This window comes from Pseudophryne corroboree, chromosome 1, assembly GCF_028390025.1.
Source record: "Pseudophryne corroboree isolate aPseCor3 chromosome 1, aPseCor3.hap2, whole genome shotgun sequence".
NCBI classification, from domain to species: domain Eukaryota; kingdom Metazoa; phylum Chordata; class Amphibia; order Anura; family Myobatrachidae; genus Pseudophryne; species Pseudophryne corroboree.
The window spans coordinates 800,679,188-800,697,981 of record NC_086444.1 but is presented as its reverse complement, the minus strand read 5'-3'; the positions used below and the strand labels follow the sequence as shown (position 1 = coordinate 800,697,981).

At 45.5% G+C, this 18,794-nt stretch overlaps 2 long non-coding RNA genes across 2 annotated transcripts in view; both read right to left on the bottom strand.

Annotated features, from left to right (window-relative positions):
• Positions 1-14,030: 14,030 nt before the first annotated feature.
• On the bottom strand, positions 14,031-15,516 carry LOC134948062 (uncharacterized). The gene is made up of 4 exons (XR_010182903.1): positions 15,429-15,516; positions 15,050-15,072; positions 14,203-14,317; positions 14,031-14,119 (listed from the first exon to the last, which is right to left on the bottom strand). It is a non-coding gene; the product is annotated as an uncharacterized LOC134948062 (long non-coding RNA).
• A 259-nt stretch (positions 15,517-15,775) lies between these two features.
• LOC134947998 (uncharacterized) overlaps positions 15,776-18,794 on the bottom strand; it is a 240,230-nt gene continuing 237,211 nt past the window's right edge. Inside the window, exons 4-5 of the long non-coding RNA XR_010182897.1 lie at positions 15,952-16,042; positions 15,776-15,822 (exon numbers count right to left, since the gene is read on the bottom strand). This is a non-coding gene — a long non-coding RNA (uncharacterized LOC134947998). The remainder of the gene's footprint in view (positions 15,823-15,951; positions 16,043-18,794) is intronic.

Here is an 18,794-nt window from a genome sequence, read left to right as displayed (position 1 = left end):
ACAGACCGTAATGCCCATTACACATTATGCCACACACCATAATGCCTTTTACACATTATGCCACACAACGTAATGCCCATTACACAATATACCATACACCGCAATGTCTATTACACATTATGTCATACACCATAATGCTTATTACACATTATGCAACACACCGTAATGCCCATAAAACATTATGCCACACACCGTAATGCCTATTACACATTATGCCACACACCTTAATGCCCATTATGCAATATGCCATATACCATAATGCCTATTACACATTATGCCACACACCGTAATGTCTATTACACGTTATGCTACACACCATAACACCCATTATGCATTATGACACACACTGTAACATCAATTACATTTTATGCCACACACAATTATGGTCAGACACCATTTTATGCCCCATACAAAAGAATGCCCCTTACAAATAATGCCACACAGTAAGGTTTCTAATTACTTTTAAATTACATGCCTGTTGTCAGGGGTCTCATGTTCGTTTCCAAGGGATTCATGCACGTTTTCAGGGGTTTCATGCTCTGGGTTCCATGCTTGCTGGGGTCTCCTGTGCATTGCCAGGGGTCTCCAGCACATTGCCAGGGGTTTCATGCACATTGTCAGGGGTCTCCTGCACGTTGCCAGGGATTTCATGTGCATTGCCAGTGGTTTAATGTGCATTGACAGGGGTTTCATGAACGTTGCCAGGGGTTTAATGTGCGTTTCCAGGGGTCTCCTGGCCTCAGCCCCAGTAAAGTATAAGAGGGTGGGTGCGGGCATCATTAACTCTACTGCTAGCCCCCGCAGCCCCCGCAGTGGATTAAGATGTGCAGTGGGGCTGCGGAAGCACTTCCGTACATTGCAGTGAAATAAAAAACCTTAAAATGCCAAATGTGACCTCTAGCATCTGTCTCCTCCTTGGCAGCGGCCATTTTCGTGGGTCTTTTTACACTGCAATGTACGGAAGTGCTTCCACAGCTCCCAGCGCGACTCAATCTACTGTGGGGGCTGCGGCGGCTAGCGCTACTAGGTGGCTGGTTCAGAGGGTGCTCCTCATTGTCCGTGGGTGCTTGGGCCCGGGAGCACCCATGGAATCGGCGCCTATGCTTGGCACAGTGTGGATAAAGCCAGGGATGTGCAGTCAGGGGAGGCAGTGCCTCCCCTGTCATAATCATTAAAATAATATAAAGAAAATACTTATGACACATATTTTGTGTCATAAGTATATGCGTTAGGCTTTATATTATTTTAATGATTCCTAGTGTCTAAAATATTAGTTTAAATGAGTTTAGGAGGCACCGCTGTCGGTGCCTCCCGCTTTCAGTGCAAAAGGGCAGGAAGCGGGGAGGCAGGACTAAGAATTGGGCAGTAAAAGCCCATTAAAAAATGAAGCTGAAGCGGCACTTAGTGGAAGTGCCGCTTTGACAGGGAATGACAGGGGCGTGTTTTCAACCCATAGCACGCCCCTGTCGCCAAGACTGACCAGCAGCAGCAGCAGCGGTGGAGCGGGAACCTGCCGGCTGCCTCTGTCAGGCCGGAATCCACAGAGCAGGAGGGGAGCTGCGAGTCCCGGTCTCTGTCCCGCCGCTGTAACAAGTGTGAGGTGCGCCTTCCCCTTGTCCCGCCGCCACTGTCGCACCTGAATCTCGCCGCCGCCATACCTACTCAGCACCTGAGACCTGGTTCTTCCTGCTGCCGCCGGCTGTCCACTCCGGAGCGTCGCCGCAGCTGCCAGGACCCGAGGAGAGTGTGTCTGTGGCTGGTGGATCGTACCCCCCCTACAAGGCGAGTACCACACACACACACACACACTCACACACACACTCACTCACTCACTCTCTCTCTCCTCTCTCTCTCTCTCGACTCTGCTGATATAATGTGTAAAAAAAATATATGCCGTAATGTGTAACAAAGGGGGACACTGTCTGCTGCAATGTGTAAAAAAGGGGGACTGGCTGCCGCAATGTGTAAAAAGGGGGACGCTGTCTGCCGTAATGAGTAAAAGAGGGGGTCTGTCTGCCGTAATGTGTAAAAAGGGGACGCTGTCTGCCGTAATGTGTAAAAAAGGGGGACGCTGTCTGCCGTAGTGTGTAACAGGGGGACGCTGTCTGACGTAATGAGTAAAAGAGGGGGTCTGTCTGCCGTAATGTGTAAAAAAAAGGTGGACGCTGTCTGGCGTAATGTGTAAAAAAAAGGGGGATGCTGTATGCCGTAATGAGTAAAAGAGGGGGTCTGTCTGCTGTAATGTGTAAAAAGGGGATGCTGTTTACCGTAATGTGTAAAAGATGGGGACTGTCTGCCGTAATGTGTAAAAAGGGGACGCTGTCTACCGTAATGTGTAAAAAAGGGGGACGCTCTCTGCCGTAATGTGTAAAAGATGGGGACTGTCTGCCGTAATGTGTAAAAATAAGAATTTACTTACCGATAATTCTATTTCTCGTAGTCCGTAGTGGATGCTGGGAACTCCGTAAGGACCATGGGGAATAGCGGCTCCGCAGGAGACTGGGCACATCTAAAGAAAGCTTTAGGACTATCTGGTGTGCACTGGCTCCTCCCCCTATGACCCTCCTCCAAGCCTCAGTTAGGATACTGTGCCCGGACGAGCGTACACAATAAGGAAGGATTTTGAATCCCGGGTAAGACTCATACCAGCCACACCAATCACACCGTACAACTTGTGATATGAAACCCAGTTAACAGCATGATAACAGAGGAGCCTCTGAATAGATGGCTCACAACAAGAACCCGATTAGTTAACAATAACTATGTACAAGTATTGCAGACAATCCGCACTTGGGATGGGCGCCCAGCATCCACTACGGACTACGAGAAATAGAATTATCGGTAAGTAAATTCTTATTTTCTCTGACGTCCTAGTGGATGCTGGGAACTCCGTAAGGACCATGGGGATTATACCAAAGCTCCCAAACGGGCGGGAGAGTGCGGATGACTCTGCAGCACCGAATGAGAGAACTCCAGGTCCTCCTCAGCCAGGGTATCAATTCGTAGAATTTTGCAAACGTGTTTTCCCCTGACCAAGTAGCTGCTCGGCAAAGTTGTAAAGCCGAGACCCCTCGGGCAGCCGCCCAAGATGAGCCCACCGTCCTTGTGGAATGGGCTTTTATTGATTTAGGCTGCGGTAATCCTACCGCAGAATGCGCCAGCTGAATAGTGCTACAAAACCAGCGCGCAATAGACTGCCTAGAAGCAGGAGCACCCAGCTTGTTGGGTGCCATCAGGATAAACAGCGAGTCAGTTTTCCTGACTCCAGCCGTCCTGGAAAAATAAAATTTACAGGGCTCTGACTACGTCCAGCAACTTGGAATCCTCCAAGTCCCCAGTAGCCGCAGGCACCACAATAGGTTGGTTCAAGTGAAAACCTGAGACCACCTTCGGGAGAAACTGAGGACGAGTCCTCAACTCTGCCCTATCCATACAGAAAATCAGATAAGGCCTTTTACATGACAAAGCCGCCAATTCTGACACACGCCTGGCCAAGGCCAACAGCATGACCACTTTCCACGCGAGATACTTTAGCTCCATGGTTTTAAGTGGCTCAACCAATGTGACATTAGGAAATCCAACACCACGTTGAGATCCAAAAAGTGCCACAGGAGGCTCAAAAGGAGGCTGAATATGTAGTACTCCTTTAACCAAAGTCTGAACTTCAGGCAGTGAAGCCAGTTTTTTCTGGAAGAAAATCGACAGAGCCGAAATCTGGACCTTGATGGACCCCAATTTGAGGCCCAAACGTCACCCCTGCTTGCCGGAAGTGCAGGAATCGACATAGTTGAAATTCCTCCGTCGGGGCCTTCATGGCCTCCCACCAAGCAACAAATTTTTGCCAAACGCGGCGATAATGTCTTGCGGTGACATCCTTCCTGGCTATGATCAGGGTAGGGATGACTTCCTTCGGAATACCCTTTTCCTTTAGGATCCGGTGTTCTACCGCCATGCCGTCAAACGCAGCCGCGGTAAGTCTTGGAACAGACAGGGTCCCTGCTGCAGCAGGTCTTGTCTGAGCGGCAGAGGCCAAGGGTCCTCTGCCAGCATCTCTTGAAGTTCCGGGTACCAAGCTCTTCATGGCCAATCCGGAACCCCGAGTATGGTTTTCACTCCTCGCCTTCTTATTATTCTCAGTACCTTGGGTATGAGAGGTATAGGAGGAGACACATAAACCGACTGGTACACCCACGGTGTCACTAGAGCGTCCCCAGCGATCGCCTGAGGGTCCCTTGACCTGGCGCAATATCTTTTCAACTTCTTGTTGAGGCAGGACGCCATCATGTCCACCCGTGGTCATTCCCAACGGTTTACCCGCATTTGGAAAACTTCTGGATGAAGTCCCCATTCTCCTGGGTGTAGGTCGCCCATCGGAGAATCCTTGTGGCTTCTGCCATCGCCATCCTGCTTCTTGTGCCGCCTTGTCTGTGTACATGGGCGACCGCCGTGATGTCGTCTGATTGGATCAGTACCGGCTGGTTCTGAAGCAGGGGCCTTGCTTGTCTTAGGGCATTGTAAATGGCCCTTAGCTGCAGAATATTTATGTGAAGTGAAATCTCCTTGGAAATTTCTTCCCTGTGTGACTGCACCCCAGCCCCGAAGGCTGGCATCCGTGGTCACCAGGACCCAGTCCTGTATTCCGAATCTGCGGCCCACTAGTAGATGAGCCCTCTGCAGCCACCACAGCAGCGACACCCTGTTTCTTGCTGACAGGGTTATCCGCTGTTGTATCTGTACATGGGACCCGGACCATTAGTCCCACAGGTCCCACTGGAACGTCCTTGCGTGGAGTCTTCCGAATGGAATTATGCTTCGTACGAAGCTACCATTTTTCCCAGGACTCGTGTGCATTGATGTACCGGCACCTGTCCTGGTTTTAGGATGTCTCTGACTAGAGATGACAACTCCTCGGCTTTTTCCACTGGAAGAAACACTCTTTTCTGGTCTGCGTTCAGAAACATTCCCAGGAACAGAAGACGTGTCGTCGGGACCAGCTGTGACTTTGGAATATTGAGAATCCAGTCGTGCTGTTGTAGCACTTCCAGAGAGAGTGCTACCCCCACTACCAACTGTTCTTTGGACCTCGCCTTTATCAGGAGATCGTCCAAGTACGGGATAATAAAAACTTCCTTCTTGTGAAGGAGTATCATCACTTCTGCCATTACCTAGGTAAAGACCTTCGGTGCCGTGGACAACTCCAACGGACGCGTCTGGAACTGATAGTGACAGTCCTGTACCACATATCTGAGGTACTCCTGGTGAGGGGGGGGGGAATGGGGACATGCAGGTACGCATCCTTGATGTCCAGGGAGACCCTGTAATCCCCCTCGTCCAGGCTCGTAATAAGCGCCCTGAGCGATTCCATCTTGAACTTGAATCTTCTGATATAAAAGTTCAAGTATTTTAATTTCAAGATGGGTCTCACCGAACCGTTGCGGTACCACAACCACTGTGGAATAGTAACCCCTTCCTTGCTGAAGGAGGTGCACCTTGACAATCACTTGTTGTGATTATAGTGTTGAATATCCACCAACACCGTCTCCCTGGCAGAGGGAGGTGCCGGTAAGGCAGATTTTAGGAAACGGCGGGGGGAAGAACGTCTCGAACTCCAGCCTGTACCCCTGAGATACTACTTGAAGGACCCAGGGATCTATGTGAGAGAGCCCACTGTCCGCTGAAATATCTGAGACGGGCCCCCACCGTACCCGGGTCCGCCTGAGCAGCCCCAGCACCATGCTGTGGCCCTACCGGACGCAGGGAGGACTTCTGCTCTTGGGAACTAGCTGTGTGTTGCAGCTTTTTTCCTCTACCTTTGCCTCTCGGCAGAAAGGATGAGCCTCTAGCCCACTTGTTTTTCTGGGGCCGAAAGGACTGTACTTGATGATACGGTGCTTTCTTTTGTTGTGGGGTAGCCTGTGGCAAAAAAAATTCATTTCCCAGCAGTAGCTGTGGAAACGAGGTCTGAAAAACTATCCCCAAACAGTTTTACCTCCTTATAGGGCAACTTCCATGTGCCGATTCGAGTCGGCATCGCCTGACCATTGCCAAGTCCATAACCCCCGTCTGGCGGCAATGGACCTAGCGCTTATTTTTGATGCCAGCCGGCAAATATCCCTCTGTGCATCACGCATGTATAAGACCACGTCTTTTATATGCTCTATTTTCAGCAAAATATTGTCCCTATCCATAGTTATTTTCCGACAGGGAATCTGACCACGCAGCGGGAGCACTGCCCATCCATGCCGAAGCAACGGCTGGTCGCAATATAGTGCCCTAGTGTGTGACCATATCTTATAGGGTAAAAAAAAAAAAGAAGAAGAGAGAGCGCAAGCAGACTACATGTACATTTGAACAAATTTATTCATAAAATAAGTTAAATCACAATCAGTTAAAAAGTGACATTAGTTAGAACTAATAATATATTCAATTCAACAAAGACCCTTCAACCCTCTGAGGAAACGACCAGCGTTGTCGGTCGAGAAACGCGTCAGGGCTCAAAGGATCCAGGCACTCGTCAGTCCTGCGAGTTTATTTATTCTATACCCTCAATCTCTGCCGGAATTGATTGACCAGCTCCGTAGCCACCTGCATTGGTCCCGCTTGCTATACGGGGACCGTGGCTTTCATTTGATTCATTCGGAATCTACAGTGCTCAAATCATCTGGAGCACCAGCGATCCGTTTTGGAGGCGGCAGTGAAAGAGATATCCTGCCATACTGGTCCGGCAGGAGAACGGGAGGTCGAGCCGCTAGAAAGAGCGGCGCCCGGTTTATGGTCAGTACCGCTGGGACATCTGTGGAAGCGGTAAGCAATTCAGCTCCGGATACTAGTCACAGTGAGAGAGTGACAGACGGAGCTCATGCACTTTACTTAACCTAATTCCAGTATGATACCTTTACCAAACCGGTTTATCCAATAGCAAGAATATCACTACTATATAGAATAAAGGAAAACATTCATTTTGGAACTGTTTCTAAAGTGCTATATATTTTTTTTAAAATTTGCATATCAAATTATCAGCCACTATTAATCAAACCAGACTGATGGATCATTGGTTCTAACAAAGAACGTATACCGAATATTGCATCATTTACTAGTGCACTAGTACTGTGGGACTATTATATATCATATGCCGAGTGTGGATTCTTTGTTGAATTGAATATATTATTAGTTCTAACTAATGTCACTTTTTAACTGATTGTGATTTAACTTATTTTATGAATAAATTTGTTCAAATGTACATGTAGTCTGCTTGCGCTCTCTCTTCTTCTTTTTTTCTTCCAATTGTTTAGGGTGTGCTAATACCCTTTTCCCTTGAGAGCAGCAGGCAGCATTTTCAACTTAGGCTCAGTAGGGCGCTTTTTCTTTGTTTTTTCTTATAGGGTAACCTCCTGCTTTCTATCAGCAGGTTCCTTCAGGGCGGCCGTACCCGAAGACGGTAGTGCCACCTTTTCTGATAAGCGTGTAAGCGCTGTATCTACCCTATGGGGTGTTTCCCCGCGTGACCTATCCTCTGGCGGGAAAGGGTACGCTGCCAATAACCGTTGTAGAAATTATCAATTTCTTACCGGGGGAAGACCACTCTTCCTCACACACCTCATTTAATTTCTCAGATGCAGGAAAAACTACTAATAGTTTTCTCTCACCAAACACAATACCCTTTTATGTGGTACCTGGGGTATAATCATAAATGTGTAATACATTTTTCATTGTCTCAATCCTGTAACGGGTGGACCTATTTAGAGGGTACACCAGTCTCATCGATGTCGACACTGGAGTCAGTGTCCGTGTCGACATCTGTGTCTGTTATCTGAGGTAGCGGGCGATTTTAGAGCCCCCCATGACATTTGAGACGTTGGAACAGGCACAAGCTGAGTAGCCGGCAGTTCCGTGTCGTCGGCCTTTTATGTAAGGAGTTGACACTTTCACGTAATCCTTCCATAAGTTCAACCACACCGGTGTCGACCCCCCAGGGGGTGACAACATATTTACAGGCATTCGCTCCGCCTCCACCTCATTATCCTCCACATACCTGTCGACACAGCAGTACCGACACACAGCACACACACAGGGAATGCTCTGATAGAGGACAGGACCCCACAAAGCCCTTTGGGGAGACAGAGGGAGAGTATGCCAGCACACACCAGGGCGCTATATATCACAGGGATAGCACCTATAAAAAAGTGTTTTCCCTTATAGCTGCCTATATGTTGTATACTGCGCCTAAATTGTGCCCCCCCCTCTTTTTTTAACCCTTTCTGTAGTGTATTAACTGCAGGGGAGAGCCAGGGAGCTTCCCTCCAACGGAGCTGTGAGGGAAAAATGGCGCCAGTGTGCTGAGGAGATAGGCTCCGCCCCTTTTTCGCTGACTTTTCTCCCGCATTTTTATGGAATCTGGCAGGGGTTAATATACATCCATATAGCCCTGGGGGTTATATGTGATGTATTTTTGCCAGCCAAGGTGTTTATATTGCTGCTCAGGGCGCCCCCCCCCCAGCGCCCTGCACCCTCAGTGACCGGAGTGTGTGGTGTGCATGAGGAGCAATGGCGCACAGCTGCAGTGCTGTGCGCTACCTTGGTGAAGACTGATGTCTTCTGCCGCCAATTTTCCGGACCTCTTCTTGCTTCTGGCTCTGTAAGGGGGCCGGCGGCGCGGCTCTGGGACCGGACTCCGAGGCTGGGCCTGTGTTCGGTCCCTCTGGAGCTAATGGTGTCCAGTAACCTAAGAAGCCCAAGCTGGCTGCAAGCAGGCAGGTTCGCTTCTTCTCCCCTTAGTCCCTCGATGCAGTGAGCCTGTTGCCAGCAGGTCTCACTGAAAATAAAAAACCTAAAACTAACTTTTTCTAAGAAGCTCAGGAGAGCTCCTAGATTGCACCCTGCTCGGTCGGGCACAAAAATCTAACTGAGGCTTGGAGGAGGGTCATAGGGGGAGGAGCCAGTGCACACCAGATAGTCCTAAAGCTTTCTTTAGATGTGCCCAGTCTCCTGCGGAGCCGCTATTCCCCATGGTCCTTACGGAGTTACCAGCATCCACTAGGACGTCAGAGAAAAGGGGATGCTGTCTGCCGTAATGTGTAAAAAAGGGGGACGCTGTCTGCCGTAATGTGTAACAAAGGGGGACGCTGTCTGCCGTAATGAGTAAAAGAGGGGGTCTGTCTGCCGTAATGTGTAAAAAAGGGGACGCTGTCTGCTGTAATGTGTAAAAAAGGGACGCTGTCTGCTGTAATGTGTAAAAAGGGACGCTGTCTGCCGTAATGTGTAAAAAAGGGGTACCTAACTCTGATCCCAATGCCCAACTATTTCAACTCAAGGGCTACCTAAAACACATATTTGCAAAAAATAAATAAATGTTTAAATAAAAAAATAGAAGTAGGCAGGCACTGTCAGCCTACTTCCATGACATCACAAGTGGCGGTAAGGTTCATCGCCGGACTTTGCGGATCATTATGGCTGCAGTGCCTCACCAGCCAATGACCTCACCGCACGCCACTGGATAAAGCAGACATGTGTACTTCATCCATCACAGCTATCACCGCTGCTAGGTGACACATCCAAGGGGTTGACATCAAAATAGCGGAGCAGCTCTGTTATTTTGGTGAGACATCCTCAGATGATGTTACCCGGTGAAGTCTGCATCCCCCGCAATGCCCTAGTGACGCCACTGACCAGATCCATGACCAGATAATTTCTAACAGATAAGGATCAGCTCCCTCCACTTCTATCTCTTCATTATGTAATGGATAAAGAGCCTAATTCAGACCTGATCGCAGCAGCAAGTTTGTTAGCTAATGGGCAAAACCAAAACTCATTCCGAGTTGATCGCTCAGTTTTTCGTACGCACAACATATTCGCAAAGTTGCGTTAGTATAGTAAATTTGCGAACATCCGCCCCCAACGTATTTTTGCACATTCGTACGCAGTATTACACAAAGTGGGCGTACGCAAAATGACATCGCAGTAGTGCGAAACCATCGCAGCATTGCGAAGCCTTCGCAAAAATACATATTTAATCGTAAAAATACTAAGTTGTAGTACATTTACTCATTTTTCCTTTAAATTGCACACTTTTAGGGTAAAACGCTTTTTTTTTTTTTTTTTTTGCCCATTAAGTGAACTTACCCCTTTCATTTTATAGTCAACAAGCCCTTGTCAATTACGAATCCAATTAGTGTAATGATTGTTAATGTTCCTAAACAATTAAGTCAGGCCAAAGAACCTGATTAACACTTTGTTGCCCTAATTGGCCATCAACATGTAAAAGTGTTGTATGAATAATTTTTGAACATTTTCTAAAAACATTTTTCTTTTTTAAAAGATGTTGTTTGGGAATGAAGGTGTTTACATGTTTATTAACACAATAATCTCCTAACTGTTTGTTTTATAAAAAACTAACGTGACATGTGAGTAATGTTTAATGAAAACTATTTTGGCCTGCCATTCTGCTGATCATTTTTTGCATTAATAAGCACAACCCCCGGTTAACTTGAAACATTTATTTTTATTTTGATTTTGTTTTTAAAACATTAATAATTCTTTACAATAAAAGAAATTCATGCAAATTTTTCTAATTCGTCCAAACACCGTATTAATCCAGCAAGGTGTTGACGCATTGTGCCAATAATGCCTCGGAAACTTCCAGGATCTCCAACTGCAACATCTGAAATTAAGATGCAACAGAAACATTAATAACTGAATTACATGACTTATTATCCAATAAAGGCACAAAGCACACTTAAATGCAGGCATGTCAAAACAGCTGGCCTCCAGCTGTTGTTAAACTACATCTACCAGCATGTCTTTTCCCTGTTTTGTGGTCAGAGAATGCAAAATGTGTGTCAGGGCATGCTGGGATGTTTATTATTTCTCCAGCATGAGGGACGCAGTTTGGCCAGGCCTGCTTTAATGCCTAAGTGACTACATCATGGCTGCTTTAAGGCTAAATCAGTAGCATAATACACAATCCTGCTCAGCAATGTTTTTTAATTTCACTAGAAAGTGAACCACACCATGTTGTCCATTTACTACTACGGGAGTTCAATTTAAGATGGGAAGTAGACCATAGCAAACAAACAAATTAAACATGTTATCTTGTAAAAGTGGACATAATTTAATAGTTAATCTGATTGGTTGCTATGGTCAACATCCCATGTTAAACATAACTTCCATCTTAGTAAATGTAACACTATGTTGTCATTCATTCACATCTGGACTGTTGAAAAATAATTTTAAGGAGGTTTGTTCCTGCATGATCACACAGCATATCAACATCTTCCGAAGGACTACATATCCTAGCATGCCCACAATCCATGTAAATCCAGTTCCAAAAATAAGGTCAAACAGGTTTATTATTTGTAATTTTGCATTTTCTGAGTGTTACTTTAACACCACAAATCATTGTGTTGTTCTGCTGGCTAACAAAGTGAAGCATGTGTTTTGAAAGTGCAAACATTATGAATAGAGAGGCACAATTGTAAAAGACTAACAACATACTAAACTGCACTCATCTATAAATGTTTTTTAGATTTAAATAAACAGATTAAACTATGTAGTCCTGGCAACCCTGTCCAACGAATTAGTGTCGACCTAGAGTGGACACACAACACATTGCACACATAAACACTACATATAATGATACTCTCAAAATTATCAAGGCAACATGAACACCAGCAATAAGAGCTCAAAATGTGTACCTTGCTAGATGATTTGCAACAGTACAGCAGTGCATGTTTGTACATTGTAAGTGTAAGTAGGTCATATTTTGATTTGAAAATTAAAAACACTTACTTTCCAAAGCAACATTAGGGTCACCACTGGCCCCATCAGGGGCTTCTTCTGCCCATTCTGTGGGTGGTGAAGGCAGCTGGATGGGGGAAGGAGGAGGGATTGGGGAAGGAGGAGGGATGTGGGAAGGAGGCTGGATGAGTGAAGGAGGAGGGTTTGGGGAAGGAGGAGAGATGGGGTAAGGAGGAGGGTTTGGTAATCTAATTTCTGAGGGAGGGTCTGATTGAGAGGGCGAGGGGGGCGGAGAGAATGTTAGGCCATTAGAGGGTGAGGGGGGCTGAGAAGGGGAGTTGGAAGTAGAAGGAGAAGGGGAATGGGAAGGAGGAGAAGGGGTCACAGAAAGAGAAGGAGAGGTGGCCTGAGAAGGGGAGTGGAAAGTGGAGTGGGCCTGGGAAGCTGAGGGGGCCTGGGAAGCTGAGGGTGCCTGGGAAGCTGAGGGGGACTGGGAAGCTGAGGGGGACTGGGAAGCTGAGGGGGATTGGGAAGCTGAGGGGGACTGGGAAGCTGAGGGGGACTGGGAAGTGGAGGTGGAGTGAGAATGGGAGGGGGACTGGGAAGTGGTGGGGGAGTGAGAAGGGGAAGGGGGCTGAGAAGGTGCCTGTTGTGTTCGTTGCCGTTGTGGTCGTCCTATAATGATATTTAAGACAAATTTTAATTTGCATGTTAAATTACATACTAAACAGATGTAAAATTCACTGTTCTGTTCCATGTAAAAGACACTGTTTTTTTTTTGTTTTTTTTTACAAAATACATTTTAAAAACCTCTTCATGTTGGCCAGAGCAACCAAAATGAGTTCAAACTATTTTTGGGACGCTCATTCCTTAATCTATTCCATAGAGTCATATTGATTGGTCTAGGCAACATCACCAGATCACGCTTCAATCCACCCTATTATCTAGACACCACTAATCAAGTTTTTGTGTTCAGTTTCCTGCCTGGGTATTAATTCAGGACAACATGCACTTGTTTGGTGACACTTTGCTACAGTCAGTACTGTTTGCCCTAACCACACACACTGTCCTATTTTTTTAATTTGTTCACTCAGTGTTGCAATTAGCCTACCACTTAGTGTAAATTTGCACAAATTATGCAAATAATCTTATGTAATGTAACTTACTGCGTGCATGCATTTCCCGGATTTGCTGGCGGATCTCCGCCAACAGCTCTGGAGTCCTCCTGCGGAGATCACTCCATCTCCTCTCCAGCTGGATGATTGTCCGCCTGCTGCGGACGCGAGAACGCAGTAGGTGGTGGACCTCCGCGTAGGCCTTGCGCTTAACCCGATTTGGGATGAATCGCCCAACGCGGCCTACGCGGCGGTCCATCACCGCAACCAGGACGTGGAGCTCCCGCCGGGTGAAAGGTGCCGCACGCATCATGGCAATGGCGTTTTCCTTATTTGGGCATATATTTATAGTGTCTGCTAGCATGTGATTGGTCCAAAATCTATGCTGTAATTTCTAATAACTTTATTGATCTTTGCAATGCTGGGAAGAGCAGAGTGTTAATTAGCACGAGCGGAAATACGCATTCGCAGAAGGAATTTAAAAAAAATTAAAACATAAAACAAAACAAACAGACACAGACACACACACAGTTTTGGGTAAATTTAGATTCATATCTGTGTACTCACCACAGTTTGTGTGATCATTCAGCTGGACAGTCACAAAGTGGACAACATTAAGTTTCATTTGTTTGTGTGTTTGTTGAAATAAACAGGATTTTAGGATAGAAAACAAATAAGGACACTATTTAGCAACATCACAGTATTGTTTTTGCAAATAACACATTGTAAGCTTAACGTGTTAACGGATTTTGTGGCAAATAAATATTACATATTCCAACGCAAAAAATTAATTACACAATGGCCTTACAATAGCAAACAAAATGACAAAATTATTCAAAAAACAAAAGCATACTGTGGTTTTATTTTGATTAAAAAAGAGAATCTTAAAACACCATACCTGAAATATTCCGCAACAATGCTTGCCCTGACTTGGCTCCCCTTCCGTGTAACACTCCCCCCACCGAAGTGTCGGACAACCCCTGGCTCCTCATCAGGCAATTCCTCTGTCTGAGGAAGCTCTACGCTACTCCTTACCGCGATGTTGTGTAGTATAGCGCACAGGACCACTAGTTTACTTGCCATCTCCGGCGAATACATGATGTCGCCACCAGTGCGGTGGAGCACACGAAACCGCCCTTTAAGGACCCCAATTGTGCGCTCCACCAGCTGCCTAGTGGCAGTAAGCGCGGAGTTAAATGCCGTCTGTGGTCCTGGCCTGGGATTACGGTAAGGAGTCATGAGCCAGGGGGTGCAAGGATATCCACGGTCTCCTGTTTGATGAGAATAACAAATTAGAAAGAGTATATTTTTTTAAAATTAGTAATTTCAGGCCAAAAATAGTGGGCCAACTCACCCAATAACCACATGTCTGCTCGTTGACTTGATCTTAATCTGTGCCATATCCCTGATTGTCTAATGACATACGCATCATGGGAGTTTCTGGGAAACTTTGCATTCAGGGAAAGGATCTGGAGGGATGGCCCACAAACAACCATTACATTCAGAGAATGAAACAGTTTCCTGTTTCTAAAAATTTCTTCATTATGTCTTGGTGGCTGAATAGCTACATGTGTGCCATCCACAACCCCAATAACATGTGGGAAGCGACTACCACCTTCCTCAAATTGCCGCTTCACCACATCTAGGGCACCAACATCCAAAGGCATAGCAATAAATTGCTTCACACGCTTTAGGAAAGCCTGGCAGACACGCCGCAGGACCTTACTGAACTGGCCCTGCGACATGCCAGCCAGGTCTCCAACCACATGCTGATAAGAGCCTGTAGCCAAAAAATGTAACACAGCAAGGAATTGTGTCAATGGTGGTATTGCTGTAGGATACCGAATTGAAGACTCCAGATCACTCTCTATTATGGAGAGAGTGTCTAGGATTAGATGTGGTGGCAGCCTGTATCTACGCACAACAACATCATCTGGCATCCCAAAAAGTAGGACACGGGGTTGGAAAATTGGTGGCCTAGCACGCCTCCGTTGCCTTGGTTGATGAGGAGCCGGTTGTGGTTGTGGGGCTGGCGGTTGGGGTGGGAGTGCTGCCGTGGGTTGGGGAGGTAGGGCTTCTGCTGCGATAAACACTGACATCACACACTTTAAAAAAATATAACAGATATGTTGAATAAGACAAAAGCAAACCTCAAAAAATATACAACAAAACATTTTTTTAAAAAGGGAGTGTCAACTTACTGCAGGAGCATAAGACATATTTTCTGTGTTCAATTCCGGATCCAAATGAAAATGTTAACAAAAAGGGTATAAAAAATATAAAAGTTAGAAAGCTACATATTTTAAAAACATTTTAATATAAATATCAAAAAACAATATACTCAGAGCATCAAACACATCACAAACACCTTCAAACAAATAAAGCAAAATAGGCAAAAAAAACATTACAACACAACAACCAAAGTTATCCCTTTAGTAGCTAGTACAGGCAAGAACAGCACTACTTTGCCCAACAATCCATGAAATATATTTAACATTTCTTATCAAGATGGCAGACAAACATAAGCAAAACACTTTGAACAAACACAAACAGGCACCAACACAGGCCAAGGGCACTTACCTGCTCCAAAGAAAACAACAGTCAAATTTGTGTTCTAAATCACACTCTTTGAAAACAAAAAAAAGGGGTTACTTCACCCAGATAAATACACCTACAAGAGAACAAAAATGACATTAAAAACAACATAGAGACCATTAACACAAACAGGCACCAACACAGGCCAAGGGCACTTACCTGCTCCAAAGAAAACAACAGTCAAATTTGTGTTCTAAATCACACTCTTTGAAAACCAAAAAAAGGGGTTACTTCACCCAGATAAATACACCTACAAGAGAACAAAAATGACATTAAAAACAACATAGAGACCATTAACACAAACAGGCACCAACACAGGCCAAGGGCACTTACCTGCTCCAAAGAAAACAACAGTCAAATTTGTGTTCTAAATCACACTCTTTGAAAACAAAAAAGAAAGGGTTACTTCACCCAGATAAATACACCTACAAGAGAACAAAAATGACATTAAAAACAACATAGAGACCATTAACACAAACAGGCACCAACACAGGCCAAGGGCACTTACCTGCTCCAAAGAAAACAACAGTCAAATTTGTGTTCTAAATCACACTCTTTGAAAACAAAAAAAAGGGGTTACTTCACCCAGATAAATACACCTACAAGAGAACAAAAATGACATTAAAAACAACATACTAACATTAGTCCACACAACAGCAACACTGAAGCACAGGTTTAGTTTAAAAAATGGAGAAACCAAATATATATGTGTAAAAAATATTTACAAATAATCTTCAAAAATATAATTTGTAAAAAACATTAGGAACCAGACGAATGCACGAATACTCACAAACGGATTTTCGCAAAAATACTGCTATACCGTCTATATTCTAAACGCGAACAAACGGACAAATGTATGCTTGACAATTACTCACTCTGAAAAGCACAATAGCACCTTAACGCACAGCACAACAAACTCCAAACTGACAAATACAAACTCCAAACTACCAACACTCACAGCGTGCAAAGTAGGCCCTTAAATAAGCAGTGCAATCATTACCAAGATTAACACTGTACACCTGTGTGAATGAACGCCCCGCCCGTAGGTATAAATAAGCACACACCTCGGCGTACACACGTCATCGCAAACATGGCTTCTCATGAGGAAATAGCAGCAGAGATGGCCCGCATTGCAGAGCAGCAGATGGCATTGGCGAAAAAACGCCTAGAGTGCCAGAAACGGATGATGGAATACGCCTCTGCGGATTGTGAAGAGGCAGGACCTAGTACTCTGCAAATGTCTGCTTCTGAGCCCCAACAATTGAGTGGGGATACCCTGCCACACACACATACTGGACAAACTGAGGAGGAATCAGCATTAGCCACACAAACACAACAGACAGAAGCTGCTAGTGAGGAGGAAGATGGTGAGGAGCAGCAGGAAGAAACCTCACAGGCTACCTCCAGACGTAAGAAAAGACAGCCAGCATTCACTAAGAGGGAGTTGCGTGTCTTGGTCACGCAAGCCATGTCCAAAGTACATAGAGGCCCCAAAAACATGGGTGCTGCTACAAAAGATATCATCTGGAGGGACATCACACATTCTGTGAATGAAGTTGGCTCTGTCGTCAGAACCTCGCAGGAAGTTAGACGACGGTAAGTGCATCTTGCCAGTCCTTTTTCGGTGCTAAGTTGTCTTAAAAATGTAGTGACATGTGATGTTATGTATAGCAAACAGAAGCAGAACATGTGTCCTAGATATTTACATACACAAATAATAATACTCTACTTTGCCCCTCTTTCACAATACATATGTAGGTGGGCCGACTTCAAATCCCGCCTGAAGGCAAAGAGGTCTGCGAAGTGGAATGCCTCAAGGGCTACAGGGGGAGGACCATCTGTCGCTGTGGAGTTTACAGACTTGGAGGAGATGGCGATGGCCTGTGTCAGTTATGAGGAGGGCCAAGGGGTGTCTAATATGGACACGGACCTGCCTGAGATCCTGACGGGACATGACTTGCCAGGTAAGTTTACAGATGTATTTGTCTGCAATTTAAACAGTATTTATAAACTTAAATCTAATTTTTTATTGTACTCTTTTCCCACACATTCTTCTATTTGCTTGCCACTAAACACAGCACAGGGGGATGATCAGTTTGAGTCACAGGAGGGTTATGTGGCTGAGGCTGAGGTGGAGGGACCTAGTGGGTCTGGCAGTGTGGGGACACAAATCCCACCTCTGCAGGTTCCTACTGGCCCCCCCACCCAACCCTCTGCTATCCCGGAGATCCTGCTTGAAATCGCTAGGTATGGTGAGAGCCTAAATGCGTTTTAAGACGGGATCCTCCGGGAGGTAAGCCAGATAGCTGTCTGGCTCACTGAGCACCGAACCAGTGTTGAGCAAGGTGTTGCTCAACTCTGCCAAGGTCTGGCAGAGATCAGGCAGGGCCAAGAACAACTTGCCTCCTCATTCCAAACCCTTGCAAATAACATCTTGCAAGGGCTCCAGGCCATCGCTGTCTCCCTTGCCCACAGTGGCAGAGAGCCACCCACATCGGCGCCCTCCCCTGCCCCTGCCCAGGAAGAACAGGCCACTGGGCAGGCCCAACGAAGGTCGCTCCGCAGACCAAGTCAAGAAGAACAGCCTCAGGCGGGGAGAAAAAAAAGAAAGTGATGTCTCTCCAGATGGCCAGCACCCATGTTTTTGATGTTGCCTCTATGTTATTTTGGAGTTGGCTTGTGTGGCCAGAATGGATAACTCCCTCTTAGTGAAATGTATTATTTATGTTTGGAGGTATTGTAGCCTGTGAGTTTTTGGGTATAAACACCTGAGCCATCTTCCTCTTACTAGTGTGCTATGTATTGTTGTGTTTGTGTGGTGGATCCTAATTCTTTCTCAGTTGTGTCAAAATGTTTGTGTGGCAGGGTGTGTAATATGTATTATTTATGATTACAAATTATAATTTAGTCAGAAGCTGATTTTTGCAGAGTACTAAGTTCTGCTCTATCATTTGTGTCAGTGCCATATGCTTGCTGCTTGGTCCATCTCTGCCTGTGAGACTCACGTGTATCCATGTTTTCATGTTGTTAAATCTTACTACATTAATAAAAAAAAACAAAAAACAAAAATTGTGCTATTTCTTCAAGGTAATGCATCAGGTAAATGTTAGTTCCCGAAAAATTAGGTCAGCATATAGACACTTGTGGACCAATCTGCAATTTCGCCAACAAAATTGCATCATCCAACAAATACAGGTATGCTTTGCACCACACTTTAATGTCCATATTAAGTAAACTGACACAACACTTTTTAGATTTATGTATTGATCAACAGGACATCATTTAAAACATTGTCAAATATTATAAACCCAAAATAATGTTACATTTCTGACAAAATGAAAGAGTATGCTG